The sequence below is a fragment of the Chinchilla lanigera genome, unplaced genomic scaffold, assembly GCF_000276665.1.
Source record: "Chinchilla lanigera isolate Chin_1 unplaced genomic scaffold, ChiLan1.0 scaffold00026, whole genome shotgun sequence".
NCBI classification, from domain to species: Eukaryota; Metazoa; Chordata; class Mammalia; order Rodentia; family Chinchillidae; genus Chinchilla; species Chinchilla lanigera.
The window spans coordinates 14,569,106-14,583,503 of record NW_004955427.1 but is presented as its reverse complement, the minus strand read 5'-3'; the positions used below and the strand labels follow the sequence as shown (position 1 = coordinate 14,583,503).

At 39.1% G+C, this 14,398-nt stretch overlaps 1 protein-coding gene across 11 annotated transcripts in view; it reads left to right on the top strand.

Moving 5' to 3' along the window:
• The window catches only part of Zbtb20 (zinc finger and BTB domain containing 20), an 821,796-nt gene that overhangs the window by 647,992 nt on the left and 159,406 nt on the right, over positions 1 to 14,398 (top strand). For all 11 annotated transcript variants that reach the window (XM_005386415.2, XM_013515065.1, XM_013515064.1 and 8 more), the window contains one exon: positions 9,545 to 9,584. The gene's annotated coding sequence lies outside the window, so the exon portion shown is untranslated. The remainder of the gene's footprint in view (positions 1 to 9,544; positions 9,585 to 14,398) is intronic.

Sequence of the window (14,398 nt, the reverse complement as noted above, 5' to 3'; positions counted from 1 at the left end):
GGGGTTAATTAGCTGTGTGGAGTTGTGAGTGGGTCACGTCCTCAGGACCAAATCATGCAGGAGGAACGATGCATGTGCAGACTTACAAAATGAAAAGAAAGCCATAAACCTTCAGACTCTGGGGCACAAATTGATTGGAAACAAGAAAGAAAGTCTTTTGTGCAGTGAATCCTTTGGGTTTCGTTGGTCAGAGAAAAATGGTCTTCCCTGAAGTGTCTGGTGCAGGCCGCTGTCAGACACTGAAAATGAACCCACGGTTTAAGAAAGCTCTGGCAAAAACTGGTGTTTTTGAAATTTACCCTTTTGACCCTTTAAAAGTTATATCTTCTCAGTGTCCTTAGTGTGCCTTATTTTCTAGGTTTTATCACAGAAACAACCTAATTTCTTCCTGAAAATATAGGTGCATCTTTTATGATTTCATAATTGTGTCTCACAGACTGTTCCTGGTTCCCTGCCTGCTGAGATCAACTCAGCTATAGTTTGGCCTGAGGGATTCCCACGAGGTTGTTTAGAGCCTAGTCTTTTCATGAAGTGGGAGGTTAAAGAACAAACAGAAAACATCCTCAGTTCTTAGATCCTTAATAGGTGACTACAAGAATTCAGATATTTACAAGGAAATTTCACAGGCCAGGTTTTCTAGGGCAGAAAGACATTATATAGTCTCCTTGAGAACTTGCTAACAAGAGCCAGAACCAATGGACATTAACCATAAGGAAGACACTTAGGATGAATATGTTAATTAATTTTCAGGGCAAACCATTTGTGGTTTTTATTCTACCCAAATTACTGTGATATTATTTAGAAAAAACTTCAGAAAGTGTATGGACAGAAAGTCCCAAAATGTTCATAATTTTTGAAAGGAAACATATGATGTATGCATATTTATATACATATTTTTATTTGAACCCACATGGGGAAGCAGATGAACAACTGGAGAATTTGAAGAGTCTGGGACAGAACCCACTGTCACTACGACCACCGCCCTCCCCACACACAAACACCAAATACCTCCCTCATTACCGACGCAATAACCCTAAATGTAGATCTTGTAGACACAGTTAAGAAAATGCAAATTCCTCAAAGAGGAAGTATTAAAACAATTAAATTAATACATTTTTAGAAAACTGAGAGCAAGCTGTGATTGGGGAGGATAAAGAGCTGACTGAGAATGTCTCCAAAGAAATGGTTCTGCTCGCTTTTGTGCCTTTTTCTTTAGCTACCTGATGATAGGGATGCAGGTGTGGAAATAAGAAGTAATGGAAGGAGGGAGAGAGGGAATAATAAGATTTATGAGTTCTAACCACCTATGTTATCAGCTTCTTGTGCCATAGCTTTTCAAAATTCAAGTTGCTGGTTACCTTGATACCTTTGCAGTTCAGTTCATTCCTGTCATTTGAAAAACATAAGCAATCGCTACGTACACCAGCCATTATCCTAGAGAGGCTGTCAAAGTTAGCTTAATGCTGACTTTATTTTCTGTAGTTCTACTGAACAAAATGTTTCTTTTGAAAGGTCTTAGACCTCTATCCTCCCAACTCCTGATCACAGTAATAATCAACCTCAAGAAGTCATTAGTGAAGACTAGAACATTCTCCTGTAACAAGTAGACTATGCAGAAATTGGCATAGTTTGTGTCTTTGATTTGTGTTCTTATAAAAATAATGGGTTGCAAAATGAAACTACATTTTTTCTCTCAGCCTCTTTTTTAACTGGATCTTTAGAAGTTACATTGGAACTGAGGTTTTGTTGTTTTTTCCCCTTAACGAAGGTTGAATAATGCTCAAAGGTTTTAGTAGCCAAAGTCCATCTTTAGAAATAGCTTTCTTCTATAATGTACTGCCAATTTATTATGTGTGTGTATTTTGACCTTCCTGGTGCCTTTGCTATGGGCTGTGTGTTGATTGGTACATGTTAGTGCTTTGCTTATAAGAGTTGGGCAATAGTTCAGTGATCCAGTCCAAATCTGAGCCATAGATAGAATGGGCTCGTCTTCTATTTAAGAAATGTGGCAAACTGCTCTAAATGAATTTGGTTCAGGCAAGGTCATTGAAACTGTTCATCTGACCCTGTGTGCTGTATGTAATGGACACTTCTACTGAGCTCCAAAGCTGCAAGGTAAATAGACAAGAAAGCCAGTAACTTGCCACCCTGGCTAGAGCTTCTCCCGCGTCTGTTATTGGACTTGCATTCTTAATCATATGGGGCCCATTTTGGTCATTTAAAGGAGTCGTTCTGTGGTTCTCTTCATGTCTTTGAAGATAGTCCTGGAAATAATAAAAGTGAGTTCTTATATTGTGAACTTTTTCTAAGTTTTTCTTTTATTGGAAATTAATTTTATATGCATAGTACCAAGTGTATGAGATATCCAGCTAAGTTTCTTATACATAAAAGAATAAATTGTTAAGATGTTTTTATCTAGCTAATCACTGTACCAAAACTATAATAGATTCATTTTTCTTCAATTTTATTTGTGTCATATGCACTTGGAAAATTAAATTGATATATAAGTACCATATAAACTATTTTGAATTTAGTAACTATCTGTGTTGCCTAATCCTTTTTTTAATTTTACAGTGTATTTTACTAAACTGTAACTGTATAATTTTTAGATCAATATTCTATAGGACTTTGTAGAATCATATAGAACAATGAGGACTAGAAAGGTTCTTGAATTCCTCCTCCTGACAGCAGACAGAACTGCATTTGTTTCCATCCTAAATAGATAAAGATGGTTCCTATTTTTAAAGAGCTAGAAACTTCCTAACTGTTCTTAGCAATCCATTTGATTATTTACCACTTTCATATTTAGGATGTTCCTCTTAAAATTTTATATTCTTCACTGGACAATTTAATATCATCTTGTCTTAGGACAAGAATGCTGATTGTTATCCTCTTTGTAAGGACTTTTCTTATAGTCAGAAAACTATGAAGAGTACATTTTAGTTCTTCCTTCCCCAAGCTAAATTATTGCATTTTTTAAAAAGGTTATTTTTGCTCATATAACTCTCTGTACTGAAGTGGCAAAGGGGACTATTTTCAAAACTTCTGTCATATATGATGCCTCTGAGAAAGGCACCGCATGTTTTAATTTCCCTGTGCTGATGTGGAAATAGCCACAACTTGTTCATTATATCCTGATGGACAGAGCATTTGTGTTCACTTAACCTTGAGGTTTAAACTCGTTCCCAAAAAAGTAACTGACTCATAGCATTGGCTAGAGCCATGAATAAAGAGCATCAGTTTTCCTAATCTTTAAGCTCATCTTGCCCCCACTCTTAAAATGCACTAAAATTAACTTTTCCTTGACCTCTCTCTGGTGCTATTTATTTACTGATTTAACAACTTTTTTTCTATCATCTTTGTCTCCTAAAATAGATGGATGGCATTTATTAAACAAACACTGGAGTGTCGTGCCGTGGTGAACACACTATGGTGGGCTTTAAGATTGAGGTGTGAAGTGTTCGCAAAGGCTCAGAGATATAGGTGTCCTCGCGTGCTCAGGGAGGAGGAAATGGGCTGTCATAGTGTAGAAAGGGACAGTGGAGGAGAAAACATTTCTGAAAACTGAGGAGATGGGTTGGAGCCAGACTGTGAAAAGCGTTGGGTGCTCTGAAACAACTAGTAGGTAGTGACAGAACAAAAGTAACTTTCTCCAGCCTATATTACAGAGCACTTTCCAGGCCTTTAAAACACAGACCTTGTTCATGCTGTCCTCATGATTTAAAATCCAACACATCATTAGGTACAAGTACCTACTAAATTGATATATTTTGATAGAACTTTCGTGCTGTAATTTTTCTTCTTGCATTGTTTTTAAGCCATTTAAGGGAACCATTTGAGTAAAGGGAGCCTTCTGTTCACACTGATCTGGATGTTTCCTTCTCCTTCCTGCTGTGCCCATATTTATTCCAGAGCCCTCTGTACCACTAATATGTTCATTTCTATGTTTATACACCAAGAAAACTTGGGATGAGTTGGCTCTGTAATAGGCACAGTCTCTTTGTACCAAATGGCGTTCATGGTAGACTGTGAGCAGAATTATGAACAAGTGCTTCTGATTGATTGGACCGCATGATAGCATCAATTAAGTGCTTCAGATCCCCTAAAGAGGATCCATTCACTGTGAAGTCAAAGGTTCTAATACATCAACCCATTTGAAATCTATAAAGCTACAACCTCAGGAATTTGAAATATGGAGCGATAAGTTATTTGAAATCAGATTATAAGGTCTTCCTAAAAATCTTAACACTAAAGATTGGATCTATTTTTGGAGCTGTAAGAAACCATGCTAAATATAAACAAATAGAGATGAGGCCCGGCACTGCACTACTGCTCTCTCCTTTCTCAGGCCCCTCTTCCTGTAAGGATCAGAAAACGCACGAAGATTGTGTAGCGTGGGGTGAAGTGTTAACTTTGTGTCTTGGCCGTGTCTCGGGCTCAGAAACAGTCCCAGGCCTACTTGCTGAACTTGAATTTTAAAATCCTCTCTCTTCCGATCATTATCTTATGTCATCACCTAAATTGTTGAAAGTAGACATCTTTCAGGGTTGTAATATGGTATCTTTGTTATTCTTTTATCTTTCTTCTGAAAATGGATCCAAAAGAATATGATCTTGAAAAGCAGACCTCAAGATATGAGTGACCATTTGTGGTGTATATAGTCTTTTATGACTGACAAAAAGAAATGAAAACACCTAAAGAAACTGATCCGTAAGAGATGCTAAAAGACCTAGTGGGAGGTTGCTAATGCTTTATGTGCACCTTTGAGTGAGCTTTCTGTCTGACTTTAACTTACAAACTTTTGCTGCATAGAAAATGGAGAATTAAAAACTCCCCAAACCAGGATGTATGAAATGTCATTAAATCTAGCACAGAATTTCTTGAATATGTCAGATAAAGGAAATCATGTATCCAGAGTGAACAAGGAATATCAGTTGACAAGGATCTATCTAGCTGGCACTTACTCTGAGGCATATGAATCTAAAAATCCAATAATGCCTTAGCCTTTGAAAATACTAGAAGTTGGAAATGTATTAGGAAAATCAGTAAAAATTTTCTTCCCAGTGTTTGGAATGATTCCCACATAAGAATTCAGTACACTACTTCTGGAATATTAAAGAGATATTAAGACATTATCACTACCCATAGAAAACAAAAATATAAACTCAGCTGACTTCTAAAGAAAGTAGTTGAAGAAAGAAGATCAGAAAGATTAAAAACATGTCCTTTTGGCCCACCTTTTGCCAAAAAGATCTTTTAAGCTGGGTAAGTGTTAAACTTCAGTTCATCTAAATTCCTCAGCTCTGTCATTGGTGCTGAGACACTTCCTAATTTTCTGACTCATTTGTGGTGAACGAGCTCTCCCTTTTCTTCTCATAGCGCTTAAAGTAACTGATTTTGTGAGTTACAAGTACTTATTTTTAAAAACTGAACCATTGTTGGTTTCTCTTAGCAAGGTTTCTCTGTCACCCAGTGAGTCCCATGTGTAGAAAAGTCCTTGGCCAGTAACTCTGCCTAGGCTTATAGTTAGTTAAGAAGAATGAGAGACTGACAACCCGGATTCCATTTTTAACCCAGCCAGATACCTCAGCTGGCAAGTGGCTCAGCTTCCTCACCATAAAATGGGTATAATAATAGCTTTCCTTACCACTACGAAATATTTAGAGTACAAATCAAAGCCAAACCTATCTCCTTCCAAAGAAAAGCGTAACCCAGCCTGCATAATCCTGAATGAGTCCAGATTTTAAGGGGAAACATGAAGTTGGAAACACCTAGGGGTAGTATAATTTAGTGCTTAACAAAATATGTAGACTTTGGAATAGTACAGACTACTCAGATGCTACCAGTTGTGTGATCTGGGACTCAGTTGCCTGATTTCTCAAATCTTGTTTCCCCTCTAATAAATTGGAAGTAACAGTATTTTGTTAGTGAGCATTCAATGATACAGCGTACCAGTGCTCCTCAAACTCTTCCAGTTGGGTGATACTCGAGTCAGTGATCTGAGCGCCTGCTGGGACAGCGCCAGAAAGTCGGCCACAAACAAGACTTTCAGTGCGGCCTCATGTGTTACCCTGAACATGCATACAAATTTTGCTTTCTATTCTGCAGTGTATTCTTAACGTTTCACCAAACTGGAAGGACAAGGACAGAATCTATTCTCTTTCTCCCGTAACATCCAAGAAAACAGTTATTGGATAGAAGAATGAATTACAGAGAAGGATTTAAGTTGCCCACAAAGAAAGCTGGTCCTCCAGGAAGTCAGCCATGTCTTAGTATTTTGTAGCTTTGTGCATTCCCATGTCACACTCACCCATAGGTACAGCCAGAGTCAAAGTGGAGAAGCTGTTACTTATCAAGATGGCTGAAACCACAGAAGGTACTCAGTAAATTTTAGCAACTCTTTTTGTCTTTATGATTTCTCTGCTCCATGCCTGTTTACCACAGGGCAGGTATGGATCTATGGACAATTTAAAAAACAAATTATAAAAGACTACAAAGATAGGCGCCTGGGAGACATTAAAGGAGCCATGTGTCTCTGACCACACAAGCTCACCCACTTAGAGCTCTGTTTTTTAATGTGTATTCCTTACTTCTGGCTTCAGCCTGTTGTGTTTTGTTAAAACTTCCTGGAGGCAATGAGCAATGAGATGTAAAAAGGGTTTTCTCTCCTGTCCCTCAAGGACAAGGGTAAGTAAACTGGGATTCATAGATGAATCTTCATAGGGTCTGGGAACGCCTCAAAACTTGGTGTTTTTGAGTTTTCTGGGGAGGGGGATTTGCATAGGAATCTATATCACCTCCAAGTGTTGGAAGCCACTGCTGCAAATGTTATGTACATTGAAATTAGAACTAACAATCTTTAAAATTATAATTAGTAATACTTTCAGTTCCTTGGATATTCACATTGTATAATAATTTCTACTTGGAAATCATTAAGCTTAGATTCCACTATAAGTCACCCCTTTCGCTTCTCTTATAGATAAGACCTCTATTATGTTTTAATGTCCTGAATTATTTGGGCTTTATAGTTTTATATTCTCTGCTTTGCTGCATATCTGTATGTTGATCCTAACATGCTTAATGCAAATGCTTTATGCACAGCTCTTTGAATTTTAGATAAAAACAATTTGCAGACATATAAGGTGAATATCATTGAGGTGGAAAGGGCATCTATCTATATGATTTGAACTGAATAAAAGTAAATCTGTACAGGTTAATACATATGCTCAGAATTTCATAGCATATTGTAATTCAATCGAGAAGTAGGAGTTTTTATGTTAATGAACATTTATGAATTATATAAGTCTATGAAATTAAATTTTAGCCTTAGTATGGAATTTGAGATCAGCATTATTGGTTTGCAATAATGTATAAAGACAATTACATTCAACAAAGTCTTCAGTTTAACTTGATTTTAAGTTGCGTTGGATGTAACATATACTGTGATTTTTCTCTCCATCTTGGATTCCTGTCATTGACAGCCTGTGTGTCATTTGACATCAGGAAAAATCATTTTTCATTCCAGACCTTGGTTGTATTAGTCAATCTGGGTACAGTTTACATTGATCTCTTTTGATCATATCAAAATTAATTTTGACTAATTTCATGAATAAAGTGCTCACTGAAATTTAGAAAAGGAAGTTACATAGACATATGAATATAAATACTAACTATAGTTTTAAAAGAGCGTAGTATATTATTAAAAGTTATTGCATTTATAACATGCCACAGAAAAGTGATAACATATTTCATAGAAAATTGCTAACCATATTTCCTTCTTCTCCCCAAAGGCTGAGAAAGAGAGCAGCCTCAAAAGGGCGGTGGGAGGGGTTAGAGAGCAGAAAGAAAGGAAGGAAAAAAGAGAGAGAAGAAGAGAGGGAAAAAGTAAAGAAAGACCTCCCGTTCAGTAGTCTAGTATCTGGTCTTGTGGAAAAGACAAGAAAATAGCAAAGCTTGAACCTTAAAAACCTTTGAACACTAGTTTTTATTTTGTATTTCAATTCTGAACAAAATTTCAATAAATCATACATAATCTAATTATCATGCTTGAACTTTCCATTAAACTCATCAATTTTGTGAAACAATTTGAAAGCATGGGAGACCCCCCACCTCACCCTCTCTTGCATTAGCATATATTATGATCGAGGCTAAAGATTTTCTTAACTCATCTCATCCCGGTGGGGGACCACCACCCGTCACCCCTGCATGTACATGGGCAGGTTTCACCTTGACCATGCAGAGGGAGCCATTTCTTTCAAAATTTCTATGGTGATGGCTTCACCCGGAAAACTTGATGGAAAGTGAAGTCAGTCTCTATAACTGTTAGTTTTTTGCTTCAGCCTTTTTCAGGACAGTTATGTCATCAAGTCTTTGTACTGGAAAGTTTGTTTTGCATATTTCTGGAGGCCTTCTATGGGTTGTTAAAAATCACCCTATCAGACAGACAAGAATTCAAGCAGCATGTGTGCAGTCCTTGATAGGTTATAGTGAGGCCCAACTGGGATGGTTTGTTTCATTTTTCTCAGCACATCTACTTGTTTTATTAATTTCTTATAGATTTCCGGTTACCCTACTTGTATCATTCTATAAAAGAATCTATCAAAAGAATGGTGGGCAGACCAGTCGTATGGTAAATTATTTGGCATTCGTTTTAAAGATTCTAAAGGAAAATTTTTAGATTTTTAACATAGATTGGGAAAATGTGAAGGCCAACTCATCCAACACCTATAATTTTATCATTAGAGATGTGTTTGCAGGCACAGACGCTGCAGTTTAAAATCACTTTGTCACATGACTTCTTACTAGTCTGGTGAGTTGGGTGGAGGAGGCAGGATCAGAGTGGGAAGCCAGGACTCGGAGGCCCAGTTGGCCTAGTTCTCAGTGTTACTGAAGATCAGCAAGCCATGGACATACAAAATTGTGTAGAGGACTTTTGGGGAAGTAACTCTACTAAATTTATATTAAAGAACCAGACTTTATCAGGACTCAACTTGTCTTTGTGAAAATTAGCTAAAGTCAGTGAAGTCCTGTGTAGCACAGCTTTTACCGATCTTAGTCAGTGCTGCCATTAGAACTTTTTGCAGTAACAGATAAGTTCTGTCTCTCTGCTGTCCAGTAAGGGCGACCACTGCCCACACGTGGCCGCTGAGCACTTGGAATGTGGTTAGTGTGACTGAGTTAACTAAGTGTTTAGATTTTTCCATGAAATTCTAGAGAATTTAAATTTTAGAAAGCAATGGACTAGTGGCTCTTGTATTAAATGACAGTATAGTTCTAGACAGATACTTTCTGACACAGATTAGAATGAAATTGACTAAGAAAGACCTTGGCATTCTTTGTGCTGGGAAGTACTATCTTGGTTGTCATAGCAGGGGTCACGGCTTTGGAAATTTTACATAAGCCTGGATCTCTTTTACTTTGAACTACAAGTGACCAAGAGGACTCCTTTGAGAAAAAACAGCCCCATTGATACTTGCTTTTCTCTTCCCTACTGTATCTTTAATTGTATGTTTAATTCCTTGGGTTTTTTTTCTTTGTTTTTCAGTTCCTTGACCATCAGATTGTCAGCCGCCCGTTCTCTTTATGTAAGTAAAAGTGGTTTATTTACCTTTTGAAAAATTGTGTCAGATTTAGGAAATTTTGATCTTTATTGGCATCTTTGCTGGTTGACTTTCTAGTTGAGTTGGTCTTTACCATTTGTTTAGTGTGCATTAGCTTCTTTCGGGTTTGGAATTGAGGCTGTTGGTGGTAGTGGTATGTTACCATCCCAGTGGGAGCTGAGCAAACCCGCAGCTCCGGCTGTGTTCTTACGCAGACTGCCCTGTACTTGGCTACAGCTGTTATTTTCAAAAATCACTACTCTTCTAACTGTGGCTTATATTTTTCCATCAGATATCAGCCATGAATTGGGCTGCAGTCAGTGCACAATTATTTATTCTTCAGTTACTCACCTATCTGCAGGCCTAACCATTTTTAATTTTAACTTCTAGATCACAGATTTCATTTGTTGACAAAATTCATAATTTTTTTACTAAGGAGCATAGGACTGCAAATTAAATAGGCTAAATTTTTGTGCAAAATTTTTAAAATTGGGGGGAATAAAAGAAATCTAGGATTCATACATGCCAGTGGGCATAAAAAAGGTACCCTTTTATTTTAGAAAAAAATATGAGAATTCATTAAAAAACACGATTTCAAGTGAAAGAAAACATTTATTATTGTTGTTGTTATTAATAGAACCAAACCAGGCTGAACTGTGAGAGTTTGGGTCTGAGTAAATATTACTTTGAGCCTCTTGAAACTGAAAAATCAAAGTCACTACAAGAGACACTGCCCAAGAAACCCTAGTGAGTGACAGTCACCTAATGTGATAAATAATTATCAGCATCCTTCTGGCTGCATCCCACCTTCTTGGTGCATATTGTCCCTTAGTCTCAAAAATTATCTCATTTCACTGACCCTTTACTCTGAGATATTCCTTGTATTGTAATCATCTACACAAAAAGGAGGTTAGCATAGCTGTTTTCCTTATGTGTGGCTTCCACTAACATTCCTAGGAGCTAATAGCAAATATATTTAGGGGATCTGAGTCCTCCGAAGCAGTCTAAGGCTAAGTCTAATGTGACATTTTATTTGACAGAGAAAGGAGACTGATTAAACTCTCCAAAAGCTGGTGCTGTGTGTAATGCATTCATACAACAGGGGCGGATCCTACTTGCCCCTGACATGTCTTGTTATTCCCTATTCTTGGTGTTGATAGTCTGCTGAGGCTTTGGAAGATGTCAGTGTGCACGCTTATTGTTACCACTTTATTTATTTACATCTTTCTCCTCAGTTACCTAGCACTGCATATTTCTAGTCCTCTGACTGGCAAATCATTTTTTGTTACAGTTCTTTTGTGTAAAAACAGTTCACATAATAGCTCTGTGTTAGACAAGGCATTAATCCTCACATCACCAGAATGAGTCAGCACCATGCACTCCTGCCTGCACAGCTCCGCTATTATGACGTCAGTGCTGAGGGCAAGCCTCAGACACAAGCAGTCTAAGAGATCTGTGTCACCTATTAAAAATCGAGGAGGAGAACTTTGAGATAAAAGATATAATTGAAAGGCTGTGTCTGGCTCACAGGAGAATGTAAAATTGATTCCGTGCTGCATCCACCATCACTCAGGCAGCTTCTAGAGACATCGAATTTTTTTAACCAGATGTAAGAGGAGGGCAAAGACCGGTAGTGAGTTGATAATCCATTCATGTACTCATGATCTTGTCCCACCTCTGGGCCATAGTTCATGGTTGCTTGGATTCTTCCAAATTCTGAGGTTGTTTTCATGCCAGCAAGGTGACAGTCCTGCTGTCCCCAAGTGCCCTGTGGACAGCTGATGGCTTCAGGACTGGTGCCTCAGAGACCCATCGGAAAGAAAGGAAGAGCTGCTTGTGAAGAGATCAGAACATTATCTCCCCAGTGCTTCTCGCTCCAACTGCCTCCTCAATGGCCTTCTCTGGGCAGATGCAGAACTGAGCTCTTCTGACCTCTTCCAGGCACTGCATTTAGTCCAGTGTTCCAATGTGGATTTGACCCACATTTCAGGATTTTTCCCAGGAGTTTTGCTTCCGATTAGGCTTTAACAGAAGCAAACAAAAGGAGGCCACCATAGCCTCCCGTGCTATCTTGAAGTAGGTAGCATGGAGTCATCCTATTTGGGAAACTCAGCTCTTAAGAGTTAGGTCTCCCCGCCTTTCGGACTGAGACACACCCTTCAGACAATACCTTTCCATGTTGAAAACCATGTTTTAAATAGAGATAATTTACTGCCTTAGTGATATTCTCTGAAAAAAGAAAAAGACATCTCCCCATCACAGCATCCGTCCCCCCCACCTTACTCTCACCCCAGCCAATCAATCACCAGCCCCTTTGTTAACCATCAGAAAGTGCCTTACTGCTGAGCTCTTCCATCTTCATTAGATTGATAATGGTCTCCTACCATGCTTATAAAAGCCAATACTACTGTTTGGCTTAGTTTTGATTCATTATCATGCATAGATCTTTGTACAGTTTTCAGTCAACAAACATTCACAGAAAATGTTACCGTGCTAGGTTCTGGGAACTCCAAAATAAATAAGACGTGACCCCTTTTTTAAGGAATGTCACAGTATACCAGGGGAGATAAATAAGTGAATAAAGACTCGCTTATATGATAGGCACAGGGATGTAGGTATGAACAAGAGGCATGAGAAGAATTACAAAGGAGTTCCCACCTGCGTGTGGGTAGGTGCCCGGGATGATTCTTACAGTCAGAACAGTGAATAGCAGTGTACCAGCTGGGTAGAAGAGAGGTAAAAGAAAGAGAACTCAAAATCACAAAAAAGGGAGAACATTTCTAAAGTCCAAAGGCATCAGGTTCCAGCCAGGCCCCTAGGGCTGAATGGTTTGGTGTCACTGGAGCACAGTAAGGTGCTTGAAAGAGGAGCGTGAGAGATGGAGCTGGGAAAGCAGGCGGGAGGCAGATCACAGACGGCCTTGTGTGCCCCGCAGAGGAGTTTGGACTTGCTTCTGCAGGCTCAGAGATTTTAAAGACTTTAAAGCAAATTAACATTTTGGAAAAAGCACTGCGGTGGTAGCACGATGGCTGACTGAGAATGGAGAAACTAAGGCAAAGGTGAATACCAAGGCCCCAACTGCTCAGCAGGGCTGTAGTGAAGAAGAGAGGCCATGCGAGAGTGTTGACGTAGGCGTTCACCCTTGCAGAACTCCAGCATACCCTGGCCCATTGCATAAACCTTGTCTTCTAGTAGAAATGTTGGTGTGTTGTATGAGGCCAAATTTCAGACCGGAATACGTCCTTAAGAGAGCTTCACAGGGGAATCTGACCTCACTCGGGGCTTCTGCCTGCTGGTCTCTGGGGTTATGGGTGTCCTGCCCGCAGTAAGCATGGAGCAAGAAAAAAGGGAGCACATAGGAAGGAAATACTGCTAGTTTCTTGCTTTTCTTTCATCTGAGAATGAAACCATTTCTTAATAATGTCTCCTTAAAGTCAGTTAATGCCCCAATTTCCTATTGTTTTCCCATTGCTGCTTTTTCCAAGCAGAATTTTCAAACCCTTGAACTGAACTGCAACTTACGCACAGCCGGGTGTTGAAACAGTAAAGTATATTCCTCCCTTCTCTCTCAATGAGACTTCACCATAAGTGTGCTTTTCTCTTGTTCACTTTGGGCTGCCAGGACAGTTTAAAGGAAACGTTCAACAGCTTATGTTTCACGTACCGTGTTCGTGAGACAAACGGAAGGATCTGCGTGGGTGTGTTTAAGTCTTCTCTATATTGCTTCCTACAAAAAGGTTTGAGAAGATGAACAAGACGAGGAGTAGGGACCTACTGAAAGCCCAGGTCCCCCAGTGACCTGCGTGCGGAACATAGGCTGGTGATCAGATGGTCAATTATGTGTTTGTCAAAACACAGTGGGCTGCATTCCAGGCTGCCAGCTTTGGAGGCCTAGCTTCTGCCAACCAAATGTCATCTGGGAACATGCAACACTGGGCACTGTGAAAGAGTTTGAAATAGACCATGCCACAGCCAACCTACTGCCACTCTTATAGCACCAATATGGCATGCACAGCCGGGCCCCATGTTTCAGAGCTCAGGAATTCACTGTACTAAATTCAGGAGGTCAGATGGGTTCATGTTTTCAAAGCCTGTGTTCTCTGCTTTGAACACTATGACTTACTCCTCAACAATTTCCAGGGGATTTTTCCAGTCACATCTCTGTGGAAACCACTCTTTCTGTGACGGTTATGAGAGCCTCGTAAATGTCCTGGAGGAGAGGGAAAAAATAAACTTCTTTGACAGTGACTGTGATTCCTACAAGGGATTCCAGCTCTTAGGAAATTAGAGTAAAGGTGCATAGCTTTTAAAATATCAGGAACCACCTTGGCAACTTATAAAAAGCAGAAGGGCTTTGCCTATTTTATAAAGCGATTTGCATATACCTGCATAAATAATGTCCCCACCTGTACTTTTATGCATTTAGGTTGAATAAATTAAATTCAGTGATCTTTAAAATATTCACTGTCTTTCATTGCTAAGACACCATTTTCAGGACCCTTCTTCCTCTTGTTTTTCCTTGTGGTGGTAGTAGCTAATTTTTTTCCAGCTAATCCAGAAAATCAAAACACTGTGCACAGCGGTCTACCACAGGCAGGAGTATCGTCTCCCTCTGCTTGATTTTCCCTTAGTTTTCTATTGGGCCAGGAGTTCCATACATCTTTCAAAGGAGAAAACGCTGGGATATATTACTAAGATGAAAACATGGCACGAGACAGGACTAGGCTCTGCTGCCTATATGTAGATTCAGACTTGCACTCATAACCACTCATATTAACCTATATGTAGATTCAGACTTG